Source organism: Gossypium hirsutum, chromosome A03 (genome assembly GCF_007990345.1).
Source record: "Gossypium hirsutum isolate 1008001.06 chromosome A03, Gossypium_hirsutum_v2.1, whole genome shotgun sequence".
Classification (NCBI taxonomy): Eukaryota; Viridiplantae; Streptophyta; class Magnoliopsida; order Malvales; family Malvaceae; genus Gossypium; species Gossypium hirsutum.
Genome location: NC_053426.1, coordinates 47,421,971 through 47,447,748, shown reverse-complemented (window position 1 = coordinate 47,447,748; position 25,778 = coordinate 47,421,971). Strand labels below are relative to the sequence as shown.

The 25,778-nt window shown below is 37.7% G+C and overlaps 1 non-coding gene across 1 annotated transcript; it reads right to left on the bottom strand.

Moving 5' to 3' along the window:
- Positions 1–694: 694 nt before the first annotated feature.
- Positions 695–801, bottom strand: LOC121226794 (small nucleolar RNA R71). The gene has a single exon (XR_005924485.1). It is a non-coding gene; the product is annotated as a small nucleolar RNA R71 (small nucleolar RNA).
- Between the last annotated feature and the right edge of the window lie 24,977 nt (positions 802–25,778).

Below are 25,778 nucleotides of genomic sequence, written 5' to 3'. Positions count from 1 at the left end.
GATATTAGGAACACTCGTTTTTTTATTACTTTAGCCATTTACTTTTACTGCAATTTAATTTTTATTCTAATTTTTATTACTAATTCTTCTTTTTTCCTTTTTTTTCTGCAGGTTCTTATAGTTTATGACTAGAAGAAACCCGTCAGGACCATTACCTTTTGATAGTGAGATCGATCACACAGTTCACAGAAACCAAAGAGAAATAAGGCGAAGCTTAAGATACATAGAGAACGAACAAGAGGATGATATTCAAACCATAACCGAGGAGATGGTTGAAAACCAAGAAAATCCGCTACTTCTTGCGATTGTTGTAAATCAGAATCCTGCTCCACGCACTATGTATAATTATGCTAAACCTAATTTAACCATAACTAAGTCAAGTATAGTTAGACCTACCATTGCTGCAAATAATTTTGAACTGAAACCTAACACGATTCAAATGATACAACAGTTTGTTCAGTTTGATGGTTTACAGGATGAGGATCCCAATGCTCACTTCGCAAATTTCCTTGAATTTTGCGATACCTTTAAAATTAATGGCGTTCCTGATGATGCCATCTACCTTCAATTGTTTTCCTTTTCATTAACGAAAAAGGCTAAACAATGGTTGAACTCATTACCACGAGGGTCAATAACTACTTGGGAACAAATGACCGAAAAGTTTTTATTAAAATACTTTTCACCGGCCATAGCTAAATTACGTAATGATATCTCTTTGTTTGTACAGATGGACTTAGAAACTCTTTACGATGCATGGGAGAGATGCATGGACTTACTGAGAAGGTGCCCTCACCATGGGTTACCACTTTAGCTATTGGTTCAAACATTCCATAATAGCCTAAATCGTTCGACTCGAAAAATGGTTGACGCAGCTGCTAGCGGAACTATCACTAATAAAACACCTGAAAATGCTTACGAATTTATTGAAGAGATGGCACTGAATAACTACCAATGGCAAGTCATGAGGACTAAGTCGACTAAAACAGCAAGCGTTTATAACGCCGATTTGGTTACTATGCTGTCAAACTAGGTAGAACTTTTAAATAAAAAGATTGATGGTTTACTTGGTTCTACTAAGGTACATCCAGTAATGAGGTGCGAGACGAATGGAGGAGGAGCATGCATGGAGTATCAACCCTTCAACTCTAGCATCGAGGAAGAACAAGTTCAATATATGGGTAACAATAACTCTAGATCCCAAAATAACCCGTATAGTAACACTTATAATGCAGGTTGGAGGAACCATCCCAATTTCTCATGGGGCGGTTAAGGAAATCAAAGACCACAACATCCTTCAGGCTTCCAACAACCACCCTACCAACAAGAGAAGAAGCTGAACCTTGAAGAGATGCTATCTAAATTTATCTCGATGTCAGAAACCCATTTCCAGAACATCGAGATAGCACTTAAAAATCAACAAGCGTCGATCCAAGGGCTCAAAACTCAGATAGGCCACCTTTCCAAACTAATCTCCGAACGACCACAAGTTAGCTTGCCAAGTAATACTGAACCCAACCCAAGGGAATAGCTCAAAGCGATTAATGTTCAAGATGAAGAAGGATTCGTTGAGCCTGAGCCAGAACAGAGGCAAGAAACTGTGGTAAGCAGAGGTCAAGGTGAGGTAGAATCAGTAAATGTCGAATATAAACCTCGTGTGCCATACCCCAACATGACAAGGAGAGACCGCTCAGATGAACAATTTGGTAAATTCCTTAAACTCTTAAAATTTTACATATTAACTTACCATTTATTGAAGCTCTATCACAGATGCCAAACGCAATGAAATTTTTAAAGGAACTTTTAGCAAATAAGCGGAAGTTGGATGAGGCGTCGCATGTGAAGCTAAACGTAGTTTGCTCAGCTATTCTATAGAATAAGCTACCCAACAAATTAAAAGATCCAGGGAGTTTTATGATTCCTTGTTTAATTGGTAGTTTAGATGTTAATAATGCATTAGCTGATTTAGGGGCTAGTATTAACGTCATGCCCTACAAAATGTTTAAACAATTAGGTCTTGGGAAACCCAAATAGACTAGGATGCGCATTCAATTAGTAGATAAAACTATAAGATTTCCTAGGGGTATTATTGAAGATGTGCTAGTTAAAATCGATAAATTTATATTTCCCGTTGACTTCATTGTTCTAGACATAGAGGAGGATAGCAACACTCCTATGTTTTTGGGACGACCCTTTTTAGAAACTACTGAAACTATTATTAATGTTGGCACAGGTGAGTTCACACTTCATGTGGGAGACGAAACAATCACCCTTCAAGCTCGTAATTCTAGCAACACATCGAAAATTGAAGGTGATCGTCTAAACCATTCTACTAAAACTGACAATATAGTGCAACCTACTTTGCAGGAAATGAGTCTAAAGGAAGTACATGAGCCATTTTCAAGCAGTAGAAGAGGACCTATTCATGAAGATCGAAGGCTACAAATTGAGGAGCTAGATGAATGGCGGATGCATAAACCGAGAACACATGATAAACCAAAACTACGCCAAAACAAGCTCAATACCTTCCCAAATCAACTTAAGGTTGGAGATATGAAGTATTATTAGATGCCGTTGATCCTCACATTGTCACTACCAAACCGAGTGAAGAAATCCTTCTTACGGTACTTAGCATTTTCCCATTCAGTACAGTCGAGGTAAGTCATCCCAAGTTCAACACTTTTAAGGTAAAAAACACCCGTCTAAAACCTTATTTTGATGAGAATGATAGCTGGAATGAGGACTATAAACTCCTCGAACCACCATGACCATTCAATGGAGAGGTAAGTTGAGCTTAGACTATAAATAAGCACTTCTCGGGAGGCAACCCGAGCACTAACAATATTAATTTCTTTAAATTTTAGTATTTAACACCTAACTTACTAACGGAGATCTTGAATATAGGTTTTTCCACACAGACACGGCCAAGCACACGGGCATGCTTAGGGCCATGTGAAAATAGGGCAAAGATTTCCCTAACACAGGCTATGATAAATCGCCACGGCCGTGCGACATGGTCGTGGGCGAACCTGCCAAAACAACACGGGCGTGCAACACTCCTGTGCCTTGAAACTGTGGCCAAAACTGTCAAATTAACATGGGCGTGCAACACGCCCGTGTCTAGCACCTGTGGTCGGACCTGTTAGATTAACACGGGCGTGGGTCTATATATACGGGCAGGGGAGAAGTGAACAAAGCCAGGCAGGGTCGTGCGACACGGTCGTGTGCACCCACACGTTCAAGGAACACGGGTGTGGACTAAATGTCAGAAGCAGCCAAATTCAAAATTTACAAATCACACAGGCTGAAATTGGGGAACACGGGTGTGTTACCTGGATGTGTGCCCCAAAAATCTATAAAGAGGCTACACTATTCATTGTCTTCTTCACCCAAAAACCCTAACCCTAACCACTGCAAGTCCACACGCCCTCCTCACCACGCTCGTGCGCCACTTCCAACTCTATTTTCGACACCCAATCTCTCTCCTTTAGCGTTTGTTTCCTCCTTTCTCTTTTATTTCACTGATTTATAATGCTATTTATCATAGTAATCTATATTTTTCATGTTATTTTCATCTTTATATCACTCAAATTTCATTTATAGAACAAGTTATCATCTTTTTCATGTTCAAATTCTTACTCATTACATGATTTCTCTACTTCATTTGATTAGTTAGAATTGCATATTCATGGTTAGAATAGTTGAAATTTTCATGCCTCTTGTGTTGACATTTTTGTGCATTCATATAGTATGTTGCATTCCATTCTTTGCCATTTTTACTTATATCACCATACTAATGCCACAAAAATAGGCCATTGAACTTATTGTTTTAGTTAAACTTAGTAGTTGTGCCTGAACATATTTATGGATTTTCCTCCTCAAATTTAGTCGCATTTTCCCCTGTCTACTCATCAAGACGAATTGATGTTTCCAATTGCAGGTATACAATGTCGTCTTCACGTGGTAAAAAGGCTACTATCCCTGCTTCAAAGAAAAGGAAGGGAACGTCATCTTCCTCGGGTCCTACCACAGAAGTTCGTCACCCTTTCCTGAGGTTCCCCATCAGGCCCGAAGAAGAAAATTTCTAAACACTCTGAGCACGACCTTTAATTACGGGCCGCTGCATCAACTGAGCTACAGTAGAAAAAGTTCAGCTGGCTGATGCGATTCGAGCCCTCCTAACTACTGACCCTTGGGAGCTTTTCTTCGGGATCATCGAGCCGACGTATCTCGAGCTCACGATGGAATTATGCTCAACATTTCATCTTCAGACCATGATGACAAACTACGATTATCCCGACACGGTGCAATTTCACCTAGGCGGATTAGTCCGCCATCTCAGCGTCTTAGAATTCGGTACTGCACTGGGTTTATATATGGAGGAGTTCAAGGAGGAAAATGACTTAGATACTCTCAACTGCCACATCCATCGTTCTCGTTGACGATGCTGGGACGCACTAGTACCAGGTGCGGCCACCTACAATCCTAGCCGCTCTAAGGCATCGGCTCTTCCTCCATCTCTGAGGTACCTTCACACTAGTTTGGCTCACATAATTATAGGAAGGTGAGAGAGCATGGGCATCGTCAACACTCACGATGCCTACTTTCTATGGTGTATGTCACACGGGCACGTCATCGACCTTGCCTATTTCATTACCCTCGCCATTTAACACCAAACGGAGCGGCATAGGAAGGGGGTCATCTCCATTGGCCCCTATGTTACTCAGTTGGCTCGACACTTCGGGCTCCTCAACACCGCGGCCCAAGAATCATCCTTGACCCTCAATGGCCAGATGTCTCCACAAAGCATCTCGAGCATACTTAGCATGAGGATGATCGAAAAGTGCCAAGGAACCTACCCTCCTCAATATCGTCTCACCCAATCTACTGAGGAGGAGGCCACCGAGGACATTACTGATGATGTCCCCCCACAGTACGAGGACCCGCCGTCTCAGCCACCACTACCCTCTCATCCATTCATGGGGCGACTTCATATGCTGACATCTCTGAACGCCTCACTCGATTCAAGCAGCAGTGTTTTCAACGATTTGACAACATTGATGCTACTCTACAGTAGATTTGTCAGCACCTCCACATCTCATCGTCAGTCCCACCTCGCGAACCATCTAGCGATGAAGATGATTAAAAACTTTTATTTATTTTTTTTATGTTTTTACTTTTATTTTATTTTAAGACTACTTCTTATTTTTCTTTCATCTTATTTTTATTAGGATTTATAATTTTTATTTAATGATTTTGAATCTGGCTATTTCCTACCGAGTAATCATTCTTCCTTATACACTCTCTAAAAGAGTTCCTGATGCTATCACAGTTATAAAAAGCTCCCAAGCTCACTATTACTCAGGGACTCGAAACTCCACTGGGAAAGGTTCTCCACGACTGCCATGTCCTGCTCGACCACGATCATAACCAATCTCAGATATAATATTCTTTTGGCGCAGGACTTATGGACTAATGAACCTCTACCACCGCTGGAGTATCCTCCTCCACCCTCATGCCGATTATTCTCTAAAACTCCAATTTAAGGAAATTCATTCATTACTCAGGAAATTTCACTTCTCTCCCTATCTTATTTTGACATTCTTTTCTATATATCTATCTTTGTACATTGAGGGCAATGTACATCTTAAGTGTGGGGGGATATTCATTTCATTATCAGAAAAATCCCTAAATGACTGCATTGTTCTCTTGAAAAGCTCTCATATCATATTTAGGATAAATTTTGATTGATTTATGATTTTGATTGATATATCTTGAATTAAAACATAGGCATTTATGCATTGATTGTTTAAACTTTAAGACATTAGAGAATCAAGCACGATAAGTTGATTTTTAAGAATTTAAAAATTTTAGGTTGTTTCCCTAAAGTGTAGGCATTACTTTGAGTTGGAATTCACAAGTTTTAAACATCAAAAAGCCATAAATTTTTTTGATATTTTTGAGCCTTTTGAGCATCTGTTAATTCTTTCATGCTCACTTTTATTATTGCTTTGAGTGCACCAGTAATTGAACTATTACTCCAGAACTTGCTTGATTATGCATGTCAAGACCACACCATTTGATTTGATATGTCAAAATGATTAAGGCACTTAGGATTAACCCACTCATGCCATGAAAAGCCTACCTCCACGATTAACCCCTAGTGAACCCCCCTTGAGCCTAACAAGCCATTTATTGTATTACCCTTAATATTAACCTTTAACCCATTATTGTTGAAACCCCCTCAATTATTTTGATCCCTATTTTTGTCGAGATTTGATTTGAATAAATTGCTTAGCTATGTCATGTTCTCAATAGTTAAATATTTAACTTGTTCTTAAAAAAATATATGTATACATATTAATAGTAGTGATCTTTTGAGCCAAAGAGGTTAAATTCCATATTCTGAGAAAAAGCTTTGTTGTACGTGATAAATGACTAGTCAATTTTCTAGTTAGGTAATTTTTCAATTCAATCCCGATTCTACCTCTTTCTTTAAGGTTGTGACCACACCCCCTAACCAAGCCTCATTACAACCCTCTAAAGACCTTTTGATTGATGTATTATCTCAATTTACAGTGGGGGAGATTTGATTTTCATGCAAGCCTATGGTAATGACTTTTCATTACTGACTATTGAGCACTTCATTTATTGTCCTTAAACACCTTGAGTGATTTGAGTAAATCTTTAGTGAGGATGTGAAACTCTGTGACACTTTGAATCAAAGGTAATTACTTAGACGAGGGGAGACACCTATTCATGATTAAGTGCTCAACTTGGAACGTTTGAAACTTTGATGTTCTTTTAGTTGAATTCTTAATGTATGATTACCTATGTATTATTTCGAGATATTATCAATAGAAATTATAAGTTGAGAAGGATTTATTTTGATTATAACTTGAGGATTTTGCTTTTATTTTGATTATAACTTGAGGATTTTGCTTGAGGACAAGCAAATGCTTAAGTGTGGGGGTATTTGATAAACCGTAATTTATAAATATTTTTACCCCATGCTTAACACATTTTATCGATGACTTTCCCTTAGAATTGGTGAATTCGATGCTCCTAATGCCTTAATTTCATGTTTTATACTTAGGAGAGCATAAGAGAGCGAAAGGAATGAGAAACGGGCCAAAAATGGAAAAAATGGGCCAAAGTACGAAATCAACACGGCCTGGACCTCCTCACACGGGTAGACCAAATGGCCGTGTCCATTTGGCAGAATCAAAGCACGATTCACACGGGCGTGTCACACAGGCATGTCCCTGCCAAGCCCAAGTTAAGTTCAATTCAGAAAAGGCTAATTTTGAGGGTTCTTAGGCATTCCAAAGCCTATAAATACACCCTAGAGGAGGAAGAAAAATGGGAGGCATAGAGAGGAAGGAAGGAATTACTCGAAGAAAGCCGATTGATCCATCTTAGAAGTTGGATTCATCATCAAGACTGAAGATCTCCCCTCAATTTCCCTTCAGCAGTTTTGGGTTTTCTTTATGTTTTGTATTCATTACTCTTCTGATATGTTTTCCTTTTTAGTTATGAACTAAGTCCCCTAAATACCTAAGGGGAATGAAACCTAAGACGAATCTTGTTATTATTTTCTGAATTGTATGATAAATATTTAACTTGTTCTTAATTATGTGTTCTTAATCCTTGTTTTGATATCCCAGGGTACTGATTCAAGATAAGCTCTTATTCAGAGGAGGAATAGACCCTGTCAAAGAGTACATTCGCCATAATTAAGCAGATTTGATTACGCACCTAGAGATAGGGTGACAAGATTTTTTCAGATTAGGGTGAAACCTAATAAGGGGATCCATAGATCGAGTTAATGCAACCCTAGGGTGTTAATTAGAGAAAAGTCTCAATTATTCAATCTAGGGATTAGGCGTTATTAGTCTTGAATAGGGATAAAAACATAACCTAGGGATCTCTACAGAATAAGTTAAATGAATAAATCATTCGATTCAGAGTCAGAATAACAAGGGAAGTCTAGGTGGATTTTTCCTTAGGTATTGTCTAAATTCAATCGTTTTTCCAAAAGTAATTCCCCAATTCTATTTTCTGTGAATTCTTTAGTTAATTAGTTAGTTAAAACAAACCTTCTTATTCGTAAGCTAGATAATAAAAAGACAGTGATTACTAGTACTTTTAGTTCCTTTGGGTTCGACAATCTGGTCTTGCTAAAACTATACTACTGTTCGATAGGTACACTTTCTACATCGTGATAATAGTTAGTTTCAAGAACGATTCATTATGAATATTTAAAACCTATCACACAATATCACACGATCATGTATGATAAATATTTGACTTGTTCGTAATTATGTGTCCTTAATTCTTGTTTTGATATTCCAGGATATTGATTCAAGTTAAGCTCTTAGTCAGAGGAGGAATAGACCCTGTCTTAGAGTAATTTTTTCATAATTAAGCGGAGTTGGTTGCACGCCTAGAGATAGGGTGACAATATTTTGCCAGATTAGGGTGAAACCTAATAAGGGGATCCATAGATCGAGTTAATGCAACCCTAGGGCGTTAACTAAAAAGAGATTTCAATTATTCAATCTAGGGTTAGACGTTGTTAGTCTCGAGAGAGATAATAATATAACTTAGGGATCTCTATGGAACAAGTTGAATGAATAAATCGTCCAATTAAGAGTCAAATAAAAAGTGAACTCTAGGTGGATTTTTCCTTAGGTATTTTCTTAATCAATCGAGTTTTCCGAAAAGTATTTTTCCCAAATTTCTTTTATGTGATTTCTTAGTTTAATTAATTAGTTAGACAAACAAAACCCTTTTATTTTTTTTAGGCTAGATAATAAAAAGAAAGTTGATACCAGTACTTTTAGCTCCTTTGGGTTTGATAATCTAGTCTTGCTAAAGCTATACTACTGTTCGATAGGTACACTTGCCTTCATCGTGATAATAGTTAAATTCAAGAATGATTCATTATAAATATTTAAAACCTGTCACGAACATCACGTATCATAAATCTACATTTACGGAGGAGAAGAACTAAAACTCTATAATTGAAAAAAAAAGCTAAGAAGATGACTCAAACTTGTGCCTAATGCCTCTTCATTTCTCTCTCTTCAACCAAATTTTGGCTTTTTTTAGTAGTTATTCTGACCCCTTTCTTGAACAAAATGCCCATACAAAGAAATTAGCAGAAAATAAATCTGCATCTATGGAGGAGAACCTTAGAAATGAAAGAACAACTAATAAGATGACTAAAAATGTGCTTGATGCCTCATCTCTCTCTCTCTCTCTCTCGCTCTAGCCAATTTTTGGCTTTTTTTAGCAGCTATCCTGACCCTTTTTTCTTGAACAAAATGCCCCTCAACGTGTTGACCACCTCCAAATGTGTGAACATTTAGAGTACAAATCGTGCAAATAGAAATATATAAAATCAGTGCGTATCTATAAGAGAACATGTAAAATTTTAATATAGTTTAGTGTTACAATAGAACACAGGGAAGTATTCTAAGGATCGTACCCAAGGGAGGTTGAATTAACTCTAAATATATTATCTACACTAGCAGGTCTAAACAGTAATCACCAAAAATTGAATTATGATAATTAAAATTGTAAAATAAGAACTAACTACTAATAATAAAGTTAACAACAAAGATCTCTCAATTAACAGGCAAACGATTAACTTGCTTCAGTGGTTGTAATTAACTTCGAAATTTTAGTTTTCATTAGCAAATTAGTTATTAAATAAATAGTGTTACCTATCGACCTCTACTACTTAACTAATTGACATTCACACTTATCTCTTGACCTCACTTTCCTGACTCAGATAAATCCATAATTTACTTGGTAAACTTATCTCTCGACCTCGTTTATCCTAGATTACTTCCTAGGGCCGTCAATCCTAGGGTTTAAACACACATTATAGTCAGTATTGGCCCATTAGGTCAACTAAGTCAAAATAATGCGTAAAAATGCTTATTTTGCAATATTTTGAATCTAAACTAAGAAATGTGAAAATTCAGTCAAATATATTAAAATGAATAGAAAACTAGCTTGTTAAGTTTCGAAAAGTACTTAATCTGCCACTATGATTTGTAGTAGATCACTTCTTTTTTATTGGTGCTTCGGTTGGACAAGGTATTCCTTTGATGTCAATTTTTATCCCCTCATGATAGTAATATCATGATACCCATGGTCTAGTATCGCAATATCGTCGGTAGTTTTTTAATGGGGTGTTCCCTTTGAAGGTTGGGTATTGGGTATCATGAAACCCAACGAGGAAATTGTGATACCAGTGTAGGTGGTCTTCATTCTTCTCTTCATTTTATGACTGTTCAGGGTATCATGATATCCATGCTTCAATATTGCAATACCCCTTCCTTGGTGATGTTTTTGCTAAAAAATCTAGCGACCATTAAGTTCCAACAACACTCAATTGATTGTTAAGGACCAAATGACGCATTTGGCTAATTTAGGTCTCAAAATGAGAAAAAAAACAATTAAACACTTATTGAATATAAAATCTAAAAACTAAGCTAAACTACAGAAAAGACACTAATTTGCTTGAAAACAAGCTCCTTAAGTATAACGAGGAAGCTTAATTTGACATATCATATTATGGCAAATCCAACTCCCCCACACTTAACTCTTAGCTTATCCTCAAGAAAACACACAAAAAATGCAAAAAAAAAAAGGAGATGACCCTTGGACTAAATTGGACAAAAAGGCAACACGGTAGTAAAATATCAAAATTGTACCCAAGTTATCTCACATGCAATTTAAGAATGACATTTAACTAACTTGGTTATTCTTAAAGCAAACAAAACTAGTTCAGTAAATTAGAATGCTAACAAATCTAGAGGTAATTCAAATTATGATATGTACAATTATATTATCCATTAAAAGAGACTATGTGGATACATTACAGATACATAAAGCAAATTGAAAGTGTTCATCCAAAATAATGCAAGAAAGTTAAGAGAAATGTGCTAGTGGAATATTCGAGTCCCAAAGGTTTTCTAGGCTTGTAACGTTTAAAGGCTTAGGACAGTTCGAAATTCAAACAAAGGGTCACTCTAAACGGTTTCAAGCACTAGAAACAATAAAGCATATGGTATTGTCCCCTATTCACCTACAAATTATTCTTAAAGCTTGCCTTCTTATTTCTCCTTCTTCTACAGTCCTTATCTCTCCAAAAACTTAGAAGATACTACATGATATTGGTAGTGCAATAAACTAGCAAGTTTTAACACATTTTGAATGGAAAGTCTTCTTTGGAAGCTCAAATTTTATTTGTCATTTCAACTTGTTTTTCTAATTTTTCTTGCTTTTATTTACACGATATATATGATTTTTTTGTGCTAATTTACTTAGCAAGGTTTTATACATACCATATCATGTAGCCTCTTCTTTTTCTCCCATAAACCATTCAAAGCCATCATAATGTTCCTACCTACCCTCAATATTCATGGCTCCCCATCCATTTAATATTGCATTTTAGTATGGGACAAAGAGGGTGTAACACCCCAAACCCGGCCTAGACGTTATGGCCAGATCTGACGTGTCACATGGACTTACGACTTAGTATGCATTCACTGGTTTAAGTGATTGGGGTGGCCTTTGTAAAAACAACAGTTGAATGAAAAGCCGGTTTATCAATCTTTAGGCTATCCATTTGTTGTGCTTGTTGAGTCTTGAAAACGTTCATTATTTTTGAAAACCCACACAGCCTAACACTAGCAGTTTCGTCATAGTATAAATATAATCAGAAAATAAAACCATAGCGAAAAAAAGAAATTTAAATAGCGACCTTATTACAACTTAAAACCCAAAATTAAATCAGAATATAAAAATAATAAAAATAAACTAACTTAGAAAAAACCAACTTTGCAGATGATGTGGCCACTCCGAATCCCTCACAGCTCCAAGCCCACTATGGTTGGGGATTTCCTGCAGAGATGAAAATAAAAGGTGAGTTCAGTAAACTCAGTGTGTAACATAACCTAACCATAGCCCAAAATAGATCAAACCTCATATTCAGACTTATCTGGGCCTTGGCCCAGTACAGAAATCAGAATGAAACCCATAGGCCCATAGCAGATATAGAACAAATATATCATGAATGCAGAAATCCCAACCCAGAGCTATCCATAACACCCCCGTACCAGCCTTACACCATGTGGGGAGACTACTCGACCCACTCAACTGCTACACACCACAGAAATTGCAGCGAGGCTGCCAGATATTGTAACGAAGTCACCAGATACAGATATTGTGGCTAGGCCACTAGAACAGATATATATATATGTGACGAAGCCACCAGATTGCAGCAAGGCTGCCAGATATTGTGACGAAGTCACCAGAACAGATATATGTGGCGAGGCCACCAGATTGCAGTAAGGCTGCCAGAACGCTTCCTCCATCAATATAAACCCATGTCCCATGCAACATAAATAATATGTCATGGCATACGTATACAGAAACAGAACATCATGCTTTTCAGAAAAAAATAACCCTAGGGGTAAAATCATAATTTTGCATGCTTAAGGGTATTTCAGTAATTATAACCTATTACTAAGGTTTCATGCTCATTCTAACGTTTACCAAGTAATCAGAAGTACCTGCCTCGTCTTTTTACCAAAGTGGGCCCGTTGGCCTATTGGCCCGTTTTCAACCCATTAAGCCCAAAAATACCGTTGTGCACAAAAATGCACACTCTGCACTCTAATCATCCAAATGCACCATATTCATTAACAACTGTCTCACGAGCGCTCATACGCTTGCGAGTTCACAAAATACCAGCGTTTTGGTATTTCGACTTTTACCGATTCAGTCTAAGGGAGGGTGTCATTTACACACCTGGTTGATGACGATTGATGACGATATCTCCCACGCGATAATCTTGTTAGAAGACTGTAGTTAATTCGTGCTCCAAACACTCTTAGCTGAAGCCCAACCCAAACGAGCACGTCACAAAGTAAAAGGGATCAGCCAAGAAGGGTATGCCTACTCTCCTTATGGTTTGCTCTATTTAAAGCCAGCTCTCCATCTACTCTTATGTTAGCTTCCCGATGTGGAATCCCTCCATCACCAGAGTTTAAAACCAACACCAACTCTTGCCATCCCAACATAGCAAGATAATCAACCTTTGCGTGCCGAGGGATTCGAACCAAAGTCCTCTCACATGCCAACTCACGTCACCGCCACTAGGCCATCAAATCATTTGTATCATAAATCCAACACATTAAACTTTAAAGCGCACCTACTTGCTTCCAGATTTATTGAAAAGAAAAACCAAAATATATTGCAAGAGCCAAGACTTGAACCTTGGACCCCTTGCTTCCTCTATGGCGTCACTTCCTTGTCCCCTAAGTGGTGCCACCTTGCCACTACACCACACTCTTTTTTGTTTCATCTTTTACCCCTTTACTTTTAAAAGCCCAAATGCCAATTGCATCACCTATTCATAAAATTAAAATTCTGAAGACTACCACGGATTTAACTTAAGTTTGGGACTTCCAAAGGCCTACTAACCTACTAAAATATATATTTTAACTAACTAGAACACACACAAATTTTAAAAATCACAGAAACATAGAAAACCCAAAAATTGGGGCTTTACAAAGGGTGTATTTAGGCTCAAGGCTTCAGATATAAGGCTCATCAAGAAAGGATTACATGAGTCTCAAACTATGGGAACTAAAGGTCAATAGCATAAGGTTAAATCTTTTTGGCTCGATGCTTATCAAACAATGCCTAAGTCCTTCCCAAAATATTTCACAAGTTACATTTTCTATCATGCTGACAATTATTTGGATGAACAATTAATAATCCAAGCTTTAGTTATCTACAAGTATCTACATGATCCATTTATCCTATGGCACAATTTAAACATTTTTTATTAAGAACAGTTGCCTTTAGTCTATTAACCAAATTAACTTATTAAACTAATCAGTCTACTCCTAATAATATTGAATTATCTAATATATATCAAAACTTACATGCTTGACAATCCAAAAGTACTTACTCAATATTTACATCCAATGGCCTATTACCTAATTTTGTCCAAGCACCATGCAATCACAAGAAAATCAAAGAAACAAAAGAACAATATTTTTGAATTTTTTTTATAAAAATTTAACCTAAAAACCAAAGACATGCAATTAAACACACAATAAAAATTAAAAATGATGTGCATCCCCCCACACTTAAGTTACACATTGTCCCCAATATGTGTCCAAAATAAAAGATTAAAAGGTATGAAAATTCCCATTCTTGGGTCATCCCTATTCTCATTCATGCTAGAATGTGTGGCTGCACACAAAAAGACAAACAACAAAACCAATCAAATACAAGTGATAAAAGCAAATAAAAATAGAAGCGCAACCCAAATACAAATTTGGAAAAATAATTTGGTAGTTTATAGTTACATGCCGCATAAAATAAAATAAAATAAAAATGTGAAAACATGTAACTAATCATCATCGGAGCCTGACTCCGGTCTAACTATCTCCTTCCATTTTCCCTTGTTGGTTGACCTTTTGTAGCCTTGATGCCTCAGTGGTCTCAGGCCTTTGAACACTACCTCTGTTGTGGCAGGTCACTCAAGAGCAAAAACCGCCTCAAATTCATCAACATATAGTGCAAGGTCGTCATCTTCTATCTCTTCATCATCCTCATCTACTTCCTCTTCCTATTTCTCTCTTTCTTCTTGTTCCTCATTGCCACTAACAGATGCATTGGTCGACCATTCTGGCCATTGTGGGCCCTCTATCCCTTGACTCATTAAAAATCTTTCCATAAATGGTATCATCACCTCGAGTAGTCGAGTGTTGTAACAAACCTTATCAAACAACTTAAGTCGCCACTATATACCTTCGTACACCTTCCTTGTTGTGGTTTTCTTCTTTAGAGTCGTAGGCATTTCCATCTTGTACTTGCACCTTTGAGTCCACTCATTAATTTGCTACCATTCGAACTTATGAATCTAAAGTATCATGGTATTGCCTATAATACTTTGCGTGGGGTGGTGAAACTGCTTGGTCAGGTTCATCTTTACCCCCTTCTTACAACATAAGTCCATAATCAGATGAGGGAAGTACATGCCAACTTTCCTCCCCCAACAAACTTCTTCATCTAATGATTTATCCACATCCCAAGACAAACTCACTTCCATTGCAAAATCGAAAACAACAAAACTGCTATAAAAATGTTAACCGTGTTAGTGTTGAGCATGAGACTAACACGGGTTGAGATAAATTGCATCCATATTTTTCCTAATGAGAATATTATTTCTTGATTAAAAGATAGAGGAAGGTTTTTGTACTATGCCCATTTCTATTCCCTTCGACCTTACATTAGGTAGGTGAGAATGAGGTCCATGTCGACATTTTATAAAATTCTAAATCCATCTGTTCAATGTCATCTTATTGATACCATGATACACCATAGTGCTCGCTAATAGTACTTAGGGAAATGTCAATCTCTAGTCCCTGAACCACCCATGAACAGTGGGGATAACCACGGTCGATTTTGGGACTATACAAAAATTGAACCACCTATGGTAATAGACTAAGTCCCAAATCTCATTACAAAGAGAAGCAGTTGGGTCAAAACCATGCTCAAGAATAAATGTTTGGCCTTGGATTGACATAAAATAATTTTCAACCTCTTTATTTGTAAATCGCTCCAGAACCACCGCTGATGGCAGAGGAGGGTTCAGTTGAGACCTAGTTCGTTTAGTTTGTCTAGGCGACATTTTACTAACCTCACTATTCAATCAAGCTATTTAACAAATAATAAACTAACCAATAGCCAAATCAATAGTGCAACACTAAAAAAATAAAATTTTCAAAGAAAATAAAAGAAAAAGGAATTTGGAACCATAAAAGTGTGTTGATGGCAATGATTAAGTGGTTGGTACCATTGTTCCAAGGCAAGGAGAAGGAAAACCTACAAATAAGAATGAGAAGAAGAAGAAATAATACTAAATAGATAGATTTGTGAGAAAAGTAGATGAAGGTTAAAAAGGAAAATAGAGGAGAAGATGAAGATGGGAGTGTTTTTAGGGCGGATAAGGTATAAGGAATGAAAGAGATTGGGGTTTTGGGGTGTTTTCAAGGCTTAAAAAGCCTCCAAACCTTGGGGATCGCGATACCCAAAATGAGTAATGTGTTTGACCCGACATGTGTATTGCGATACTAAAGGTAGGTATCGTGATGCCCCTTTCATTTTGTACCCTCTATTTTGAAACTACTCTAGGTATCGCGATATCAAGATACCGAGGTAATGGTATCATAATGCCACTGTAACTTTGCCAATTTTTTTTTTTGGAAATTGCTAGGGATATCACAATACCAAGGGGCCGGTCTTACGATATCTAGAAAATTTTTAGCATCCCCCTAGACTATCAAGGTTATTGTGATATTCCCCTTTAGATATCGCAATACGACTGGAAAGGTGCCTAAAAAACATGCAAAATTATCATCTAATCTCTTAATTCTCCAAAATCTACCCTACCAAGTGAAAAAATTAAACATGCTCAAATTTAAACCTAAACTAAACAATGAAAACAAACGGAATCCGTGCTTGGATCATTCAAATATTTACAAATTTAGTTTGAATTGCCTTCTTAAAAAATTACAAATTAGTTTCAAGGCGATCAGTTATGCCCCTAAAGTGGTACTAATGTGGTGTACTCGATACTTTAATTCACATTCTATCCATCACTTCATTTGTAACAGCCCGAATTAGGGCCTAGTCAGAACGGTGGTCTCAGGGCCACAAATCTGAAGTTAGAAAATTTATTATTATTATTATGAGGTTATAGTATGATTATATTAGAGCATGAAAAATTTGGGGAGTTAATTTTAATGTTTGTGAGCCCAATTGCTAAAAAGGACTAAATAGCATAAAAAGCAAAAGTTGCATTTTAGTACCCAAACGTGTCAATTAGCTAGAGAACTAAAATTGAGGGATTTTTAAAGGAAGTTATACCATGAGATGAATTTTAAATAAATAGTCAAGGTTTAGGTAAGTGATGTCATGATTTGGTGATAAAATAATATATAAAAGCCTAGCTATTATTTTCTTCTTCTCTAATCTTTCTCTCCACCAAAAATATCAAAAAATATGGAGGTTTGAAAGCTGAAAATTTGCAGCAACTTATTCCTTTCATGATGTAAATGATCATGATGATTTTCTTGATGATTTTTACATTTTTGGCATGCTTGTATCATGGGCTTTCAAATGAGAGGACTATTTTGAAAATTGGTGATAAGTCTAGGGATTTACCATGAGAGGTTTTATGTTGATTTCTAAAATTTTATAAAAGAAAATGAATCTTAGAAGAGTTCTAAACAACTTTTGTGAAAGGTGTTAGCATGAAAACACCTAAAGGGGCTATTTTGCATAAGTTGCAAAATAGGTGGTAAGTGTGTGAAATAGTGAGAATTTGGGGTTGCTATAAGAGTAAAAAGGGGTCATTTTACCAAAAATATGAATTTATGATTGCCTAATTGTAATTAGTGATTAAATGAGTGTATTTTTGCTATTATGGATCAGGATTTACCGAATCCGAACCTAGACCGGAGGAAAGCCAAGGAAATCGACTAAATGGACTAGTCAAGTACATTTTGTAAACTAAGGTAAGTTGTATGGAAATGATACAGCTACATTATTAATGTATGTATTTGAATTGTTATTGAATTGATATAGTATGAATTTCTAGATTGTGAACTAAGAATGCATATTAATGATTGAGATAGTAAAAAGATTTAGTTGGGACCCTAGGAAACAAACCGGATATTCGTATCATAGCATTTGGATTACTTATGTGCCAGTGTAAGACATGTTTGGAACATGCATTGGCCACATTATGAGTGCCAGTGTAAGACCATGTCTGGGACATGGCATCGATGTAGAGATGAGTGCCAGTGTAAGACTTGTTTGGGACATGCATCGGCCTCGATGATGATAGCCAGTGTAAGACGTGTCTGGGACATGCATTGACTGAGCGTTGTGTTAGTGTAAGACATGTCTGGGACATGCATCAGCACGTATATACGAGAGCTAGTGTAAGACCATGTCTGGGACATGGCATCGGCAACTTATCCCATGTTTGAGGCTTATAGAATATCTGGTAGTATTCTGAAAGGTTCAACTTTAAAGGGTACGAAAGTGATTTCATAAGGAAAATATAATAATGTTGTGAGTGGTATAGGTACCTATTTGGTATGCATGAGTAATGAGCTCAAATTAGAGAATGTGACTTAAGTAGACAGTAATGAGTAATTCAAGTTTATGCTTATCTTTGAGTGATGAGCATGATGACTAATGGTGAAATTGTTGTCGTATATTTATTTATATGCAACTTACTAAGCTTTATGCTTACTCTCTTTCAATTGCCTTTTCTTTCAGTACCACTTAATTAGCTCAAGGATCCCTTGAAGTCAGAGATAACGATCACACTATCAGCCGTAATACTCGGTATAGTTGGATTTATATTTTTTATTATGGCATGTATAGGGCTAGACCTTATTAATTTGTGTCCTTGAGAATTGACCAAATGTGTTGGTCTAGAATAGATTCTACTCTTTACGTTGAGCCTTACTTTCATTTTGAGTCTATAAAAGATGCATCTTCATGGCTGAATGAATGTTTATTATGCTTGTTTTGGTATTGGTTGATTTTGAAATGAAAATAGGTACACTAGAGTGGCAAGGAGGCTTGGAAGATAGTGTCATGCTGTCCACATAGGTAGACACACAAGCGTGTGTCTAAGCCATGTGAGAAGGCCGTGTGTCCCTGCACCTAGGAATTTCAAGTCAGAATGCATGGTAAGGATCACACGGGCAGAAACACAGCCGTGTGTCTCAGCCATGTGGAGGGCACGACCTAGTACATGGGCGTGTACCATGGTCAAGTGATGCTGACATTAGAAACAGAATACCCATGTTTTTGCACACGAGCTGTGCTATGGGCGTGTTGAGGCCGTGTGACACGAGCGTGTGTCCAGGCCGTGTGAATTCTACACTTGTTTTATGAAAAATTGTAAAAATTAAATTGGCCACACGAGTGCAGGACACGGGCGTGTGCCCTATACCCACACAGGCGTGTGGACCCTTAAAGCATGAAATTTTCTAAGTTTTTTTCAAGCCCTCGGTTTGATCCCGAATCACCTCGAATGTATGTTTTGGGCCTCGTAAGCCCAATTAAGGGAAAGATTGCTTATGAAATGAAAATTTTTAAATTGATCAAGATTTTATGGTCTGATTTCCTAACATTCGTTGAGTTTAAGTTCGGTAGCACCTCAAACCCTGTTCTGGCATTAGATACGGGCGAAGGGTGTTACATTTAGTGGTATCAGAGTTATGGTTTTGTTGGTTCTAGGACTAACCTAGCTAGAGCACGAGTCTAGCTATACATACCATAAAAATATAGTGATAGTCTGACGATTCCTGATGATTATAAATTTTTTTCTGACGATTCCTGATGATTATAAATTGTTTTTTTTTCATATAGTAAATGGATCCTGATAGAACCACGGCAGATGACTTGGACAGTAATGCGCTGCCTCTTGCAGACAGGACGACACTAGTAGAGAGTGAGCCCATGAGTGTGGGCCAAGGCGGAGGGGCTAGAGAAGCCTACCTTTGAATGATGGATGCTTGGTATTCGGAGTTTGTTCGTGCGAATCCAAACACTCCACCTCTCCCACCCCTCGATTCCTCAGTATGCCCCGGTAGCTCTGCAAGCTGCGGACATGTTTAAAAGAGAAAAGCCTCCGGTGGACAAGATCTGGAAAAATGGGCCAAAGAATTTCGGGTTAACTTAGATGATGATCTAGAGAAGGTAGAATTTTGGTTAGAGAATACCATAAGGGTGTTCGATGAATTATCACGCACACTTGAAGAATGCGTAAAGTGTGCAACGTTACTATTACTGGATTCAGCCTATCAATGGTGGAACACCCTCGTGTCAGTAATGCCGAGAGAGAGTAACTTGGGAATTTTTCCCAGAAGAATTTAGAAAGAAGTACATTAGCTAGAAGTTCATGGACCACAAAAGGAAAGAATTTTTAGAGTTGAAATAGGGTAATAAGACTGTAACTAAGTATGAGCGTGATTTTGTAAAACTCAGCAAGTATGCGCGGGAATGCGGATCCACTGAAGCTACCATGTGTAAGAGGTTTGAAGATGGCCTCAATAAAGATATCCGAGTGTTTGTGGGCATCCTGGAATTAAGAGAATTTGTGGTGCTCGTTGAGAGAGCGTGTAAGGCAGAGGAACTGGTGAAAGAGAAGAGGAAAGCGGCCATTGAGTCGCGGGACTTAAAGAAAAGATAGATGGGGAAAGCACATCAATCCTCATCTAAGAGATCAAAAGAATTTACTACCCGATCAAATGTTTCGGTGGGGTATTCGAGGAGAAACAAGAATCAACAGAATATGGCATCTAAATCCCAGACTACTTCGGTCACTAGCGTTGGTAGCACTCGGCCAAATAGGCAAGAGTGTCTGCAATGTAGGAAATGTCACTTTAGTGAATGCCTAGTAAATAAGAGGGGTTGTTTCAAGTGTGGGTCACTTGACCACTTTATCCGTGATTGTCCTGAGATGGACGAGAGAGGAAGGAAACAAGATATGAAAGCAAGTAGTCCTCCCTTGAAGAGTAGGCCACAATAGAACCCCGGGAGTGGGACTAGTGGTAGAGGCGCGTCAAGAGATGTCGTGGCGAGGTCTAAAGGCAGAGCGCCAGCGAGGACCTATGCTATACGTGTCTAAGAGGACGCAGAGTCTCCCGATGTGATCACGAGTACCTTTTCTATCTATGATATAACTTTTGTTGTTTTAATTGACACGGGATCTACCTACTCTTACATTTGTATCGAATTGATACCTCGTATGAATATGTTAGTAGAGTCTAATAAGTTTGTAATAAGAGTGTCCAACCCATTAGGCAAGCATGTATTAGTGGACCAAGTATGTAGAAATTGTCCTTTGATGATTAGAGGCCACTATATTCCAGCCAACTTGATGTTGTTGCTCTTTAATGAATTCGATGCAATTCTTAGGATGGATTGGCTGGCCTTTCATGGTGTTGTAGTAGACTGTAGAAGAAAAGTAATTGAGTTAAGGCGTGAAAATAGGGATTTTCTTCGAGTTGGACCAGATGAGTCAGATAACCTGCCTATTGTAATATCGTCATTGACTGCTGAGAAATATTTGAAAAATAAGTATGAGGCTTATTTAGCTTTTGTGCTGAATACTCAACAGTCAGAGTTAAAGATCGAATCAGTGCCGGTAGTCTGCAAGTTCACAGACGTGTTTCCGAAGGAATTACCTAGATTACCTCCAGTGAGAGAAGTCGAGTTTAAAATTGAATTGGTCCCTGGTATCTCGATCGCTCCATATAGGATGGCTCCAACAGAGTTGAAAGAGTTGAAAGCACAGCTGCAAGATCTAATAAACAAGGGTTTTGCGAGACCGAGCTATTCTCCGTGGGGTACTTCGGTACTCTTTATGAAGAAGAAAGATGGGACGATGAGATTATGCATTGACTATAGGCAGCTTCATAAAGTAACAATGAAGAACAAATACCCTTTACCAAGGATCGATGATTTATTTGATCAGTTGAAGGGAGCTACCGTGTTTTCTAAGATCGATCTAAGGTCTGGTTATTATCAATTAAGGGTTAAAGAGCGAGATGTACCAAAAACTGCGTTTCGGACAAGATATGGGCATTATGAGTTTCTTGAAATACCTTTTGGATTGACTAATGCCCCGGTAGTATTTATGGATTTGATGAACTGCATATTCAGACCGTATCTGGATAAGTTTGTTGTCGTCTTCATCGATGATATATTGATCTATTCGAGTAATGAGGGCGAGCACGCGGAGCATTTGAGGGTTGTGTTACAAACCTTGAGAGACAAAAGTTTATATGCCAAGTTCAACAAGAGTGAATTTTGGCTTAAAGAGGTCGGGTTTCTAGGACATATTGTGTCGGGTAATGGAATCAGAGTTGATCCAAATAATATCTCCGCTATTATGGAATGGAAACCACCGAGGAATATAACACAGGTTCGAAGCTTTTTGGGTTTAGCCGGATACTACAAACGGTTTGTAAATGGATTTTCTATGATAGCTACCCCAATGACTAGGCTACTGCAAAAGGATGTCAAGTTTGAATGGACAAAAAAGTGTTAGCAAAGTTTTGAGAGATTAAAAGCTTTGTTAACGGAATCCCCAGTCTTAGTGCAACCAGAGTTGGACAAGGAATTTGTGATTTTTAGTGACACCTCCTTAAATGGGTTGGGGTGTGTGCTCATGCAAGAAGGCAAGGTTATAGCCTATGCCTCGAGAAAGCCAAAACCACACGAGAGAAATTATCCGACCTATGATTTGGAGCTAGCAGCTGTGGTGTTCGCGCTAAAGATTTGGAGACATCATTTTTATGGAGAGAAATGTCGGGTATTCACCGACCATAAGAGCTTAAAGTACTTGATGACTCAAAAGGAGTTGAATTTGAGGCAACACTGATGGTTAGAGCTGTTAAAGGATTATGAATTGATTATCAACTACCATCCGGGAAAGATGAATGTAGTAGTCGACGCCTTGAATAGGAAGTCGTTGTTTGCCTTGAGAGCCTTAAACACTCAGTTGACTATATCTAATGATGATTCGAATCTTCATGAAATCTGTGAGGCTTAGAAAGGTGATGAGAAATTGCAAGCCAAGAGAACTCAGTGTGAGTCAGACATTGAATCAGATTTTTGTATTAATACCGATGGTTGTATAATGTTCAAAGACAGAATTTGTGTACCCAATAACGATGAGCTAATTCAGAAGATTCTGAGAGAGGCACATGGTGGTTGTTTATCCATCCACCCTGGTAGTGTAAAAAATGTACAACGACCTTAAGAGAATGTATTGGTGGTCGGGTATGAAAAGAGACATTTCAGAGTTCGTTTCCAAGTGTCCAGTGTGTCAACAAGTAAAGGCTGAACATCAAGTACCTTTGGGTTTACTTCAGCCTATTATGGTTCTGGAGTGGAAATGGGATCGTATCACTATAGACTTCGTGGCCAGTTTGCCACTAACCCCAAAAAGAAAGATGCAGTATGGGCTATTATCGACAGATTAACTAAGTCGTCACACTTCGTACTAGTGCATACTAATTACTCCCTCGAGAAATTAGCAGACTTGTACAGTTTTGAGATTGTAAGGCTTCATGGAGTGACGTTGTCAACTGTGTCAGACAGAGATCTGAAGTGTACCTCGAGGTTTTGGAAAATGTTACAAGAGGCTTTGGGAACTAAATTGAGTTTCAGTAAGGCATTCTATCCGCAAACTGACGGACAGTTGGAAAGAGTAATACATATCTTAGAGGGCATGCTGAGATGTTGTGTTCTTGAATTCCAAGGAAGTTGGGAAAAATACTTGCCATTGGTTTAATTTGCCTACAACAATAGCTATCAGTCAAGTCTGAAAATGGTGCCTTATGAGGCATTGTACGGGAGAAAGTGTCGAATGCCCTTATACTGGACTGAGTTGAGAGAGAATCAAATTCACTGGGTCGATTTGGTCAAAGAGGCTGAGGAGAAAGTTAAAATGATTCATGACTGCCTGAAAACCGCCTCAGATAAACAAAAATCCTACTCGAATTTGAGATGAAAGGAAATTATGTTTGAAGTTGGAGACAAAGTATTTTTTAAAGTTTCCCCGTGAAGGAAAGTCCTCAGTTTGGAAAAAGGGACAAGTTGATTCATCGTTTCATAGGACCTTATGAGGTTACCGAGAGAGTAGGGCCTGTTGCCTACTGTTTGAATTTTCTGCCAGAGATAGAAAAGATTCACGATGTGTTTCATGTCTCCATGTTACGCCGGTACAGATCAGACCCTTCGCATGTAATTGAGCCAACTGAAATTGAGATTCATCCGGATATGACTTATGGTGAGGAGCCGATTAAGATTTTAGCTTGAGCAGTCAAACAGTTAAGAAGTAAGAATATACCACTTGTGAAGGTTTTGTGGCATAGACATGGGGTCGAGGAAGCCACATGGGAACCCGAGCAGCCTCTGAGAAAGTATTACTCAAACTTATTCACCGATAAGATTTTCGAGGACGAAAATCCCTTAAGGGGGAGAAATGTAACAGCCCGAATTAGGGCATAGTCGAAACGGTGGTCTCGGGACCACAAATCTAAAGTTGGGAAAATTATTTTTATTATTATTATAAGGTTATAGTATGATTATATTAGAGCATGAAAAAATTTGGGGAGTTAATTTTAATGTTTGTAAGCCTGATTGCGAAAAAGGACTAAATCGCATAAAAGGAAAAAGTTGCATTTTAGTACCCAAATGTGTCAATTAGCTAGAGAACTAAAATTGAGGGCTTTTAAAGGGAAATTATACCTTTTTAATTGTGTTGGCCAGCCATGAGATGAATTTTAAACAAATAGTCAAGGTTTAAGTAAGTGATGTCATGTTTTGGTGATAAAATAATACCTAAAAGCCTAGTTATTATTTTTCTTCTTCTCTATCCTTTCTCTCCACCAAAAATATAAGCAAATATGAAAGTTTGAAAGCTGAAAATTTGTAGCAACTTATTCCTCTCATGATGTAAGTGATCTTGATGATTTTCTTGATGATTTTTACATTTTTGGCATGATTGTATCATGGGCTTTCAAATGTGAGGACCATTTTGAAAAATGGTGATACGTCTAGGGATTTACCATGAGAGTGTTTATGTTGTTTTCTAAAATTTTACGAAAGAAAATGAATCTTAGAAGAGCTCTAAACAACTTTTGTGAAAGGTGTTAGCATGAAAACACCTAAAGGGGCTATTTTGCATAAGTTGCAAAATAGGTGGTAAGTGTGTGAAATAGTGAGAATTTAGGGTTGCTATAAGAGTAAAAAGGGGTGGGCTAGGCCTAAGATTAGAGGAATTTCAATAAAAATTGAATTTCAAATTGCCAAAGTCTAGGGGCAAAATAGTCATTTTACCAAAAATATGAACTTATGATTGCCTAATTGTAATTAGTGATTAAATGAGTGCATTTTTGCTATTATAGATCAAGATTTACCGAATCAAAACTTGGACTGGGGGAAAGCCAAGGAAATCGACTAAACCAAATAGTCGAGTACATTTTGTAAACCGAGGTAAGTTGTATGTAAATGATACAACTACATTATTAATGTATGTATTCGAATTGTTATTGAATTGATATAGTATGAATTGCTAGATTGTGAACTAAGAATGCATATTAATGATTGAGATAGTAAAAATATTTAGTTGGGACCTCAGGAAACAAACCGGATATTCATGCCATAACATTTGGATTACTTATGTGCTAGTGTAAGACATGTCTGGAACATGCATTGGCCACATTATGAGTGCCAGTGTAAGACCATGTCTGGGACATGGCATTGGTGTAGAGATGAGTGCCCGTGTAAGACATATCTAGGACATGCATCAGCCTCGATAATGATAGCCAGTGTAAGACGCGTCTGGGACATGCATCAGCACGTATATACGAGAGCTAATGTAAGACCATGTCTGGGACACGACATCAGCAACTTATCCCATGTTTAAGGCTTATAGAATATCCAGTAGTATTCTGAAACGTTCAACTTTAAAGGTTACGAAAGTGATTTCATAAGGAAAATATAATAATGTTGTGAATGGTACAGATACCTATTTGGTATGCATGAGTAATGAGCTCAAATTAGAGAATGTGACTTGCGTAAACAGTAATGAGTAATTTGCGGCCAGAGTTAGAAAAGATTCACGATGTGTTTCATGTCTC